The sequence below is a fragment of the Scyliorhinus canicula genome, chromosome 17 (assembly GCF_902713615.1).
Source record: "Scyliorhinus canicula chromosome 17, sScyCan1.1, whole genome shotgun sequence".
NCBI classification, from domain to species: domain Eukaryota; kingdom Metazoa; phylum Chordata; class Chondrichthyes; order Carcharhiniformes; family Scyliorhinidae; genus Scyliorhinus; species Scyliorhinus canicula.
Window position 1 is genome coordinate 105754518 of NC_052162.1, and position 1641 is coordinate 105756158.

General features: G+C 46.4%; 1 non-coding gene across 1 annotated transcript; it reads left to right on the forward strand.

Moving 5' to 3' along the window:
* The first annotated feature begins 559 nt into the window (after positions 1-559).
* Positions 560-631, forward strand: trnae-cuc. Its single transcript has one exon. It is a non-coding gene; the product is annotated as a tRNA-Glu (tRNA).
* Positions 632-1641: the final 1010 nt, after the last annotated feature.

The window sequence follows — 1641 nt, forward strand, 5'->3', positions numbered from 1 at the left end:
ATTGTGGTTTGGAGCCCCACGTTTGGCGCAATTGTTTAAACGTTGCTGCTTTGAAGGATGAACTCCAGCTCTACATTCCTGCCGGAGTGTCACCAATCAAATTTAGTCTTGTCTCCATCCCGCTTTCTTGGTACCACAGTTACTGGTTTATGAGTGAAAATTGCCTCTATGTCATTGGAAGTCGGAGATTTTAATGCTCTCTTGTCATTTTGAATTAAATGTGGACCCATATCTGGGAGATAATTGTGTCAGTGCGATGTGTAAAATCTGATCAATTGCCACCCAGATTTTACCTCACTGCACAATCGCCATGGTCAGTTCGTTGAAGCCTATCAGTGTCCTTCTCCTCTGGATTTGTTTCCGACCTGCTGCGCATGTAGCATTTCCTGCCCCGATGGGGAAATGCAGCTCTCATTCCACTGATTATCGATTCAATCAGGAAGCAATTCAGGTTCGCTTATCAGCTTGATGGACTCGTGCCCAGGCCGGAGTGGTTCTAGGATCGAATTCACGAGATCACCAGAGCATTGGGGCAACGTCCCGCTGGATTAGGCCAGCGTCCCTGATGGTCTAGTGGTTAGGATTCGGCGCTCTCACCGCCGCGGCCCGGGTTCGATTCCCGGTCAGGGAATGAAAGTTTTCTCTTTTGCAGGAGCTGGTTTAGCTCACTCAGCTAAATCGCTGGTGTTTAAAGCAGACCAAGCAGGCCAGCAACACGGTTCAATTCCCGTACTAGCCACCCCGGACAAGCGCCGGAATGTGGCAACAGGTGCCTTTCACAGTAACTTCATTGAAGCCAACTCGCGACAATAAGCGATTTTCATTTCATTTTCACTTAGTTCATAAGGAGAGCATTTACTTTTCATTTCTGACCTTTTGCACGTAAGACATGTATCTCCGACAATATGCCATGACAGCTGTAATACAAATGACTTCTGCAGCCAATGGCAACACCGATTGCTCTCAGCTGGAACATGAAACTGACAGTGAGGTGAGACAGTACTCATGTATCAATTACAATTTCCAAAACCCACCACCCTTATCACTGCGGATCCTGTGAAACATTCAAGACAACATACGGCAGATATTCATCACTGGAAGTAACTGACACACATGAAATTCCAAACACATTCATGCCACACCTCTTTCTGCTTCTGTCGCTACCTCACCTATCCAGATCCCTCTGTCCGTCCATATCCCAGGATCAATGCGCTGCTTGATACAAACAGACAGTTGGCGAACCCAAGCTTTGCCTCGAAAACAAGAACGGACTGTAGGACACAATGTATTGAGAAGAGATGGAGTTTACAGATGAGAAGGTAAAACCACAGCAGGATCTCATCTTCCTGGTCCCCCCTGACACTGATACAGCAATGTGCCCAGTGCCAAATACTCACAGTCACAATTTCCTTCCAGTCTTCTGCATGTTGCTAAGCTTTGTCGTACTGAAAGTCTTGCTGCAGCTTTTCAGGATCTGATGAGACCATATCTGGAATATTGTGTGCAGTTTCGGTCTCCACATTGAAGAGACAATATACTTGCATTGGAGGTGGTACAGCAAACGTTCACGAGATTCTTCTCTGGATGACAGTGTTTTCCTATGTAAAGGGGCTGAGAAATCTCGCACTCTGAATCTTATCG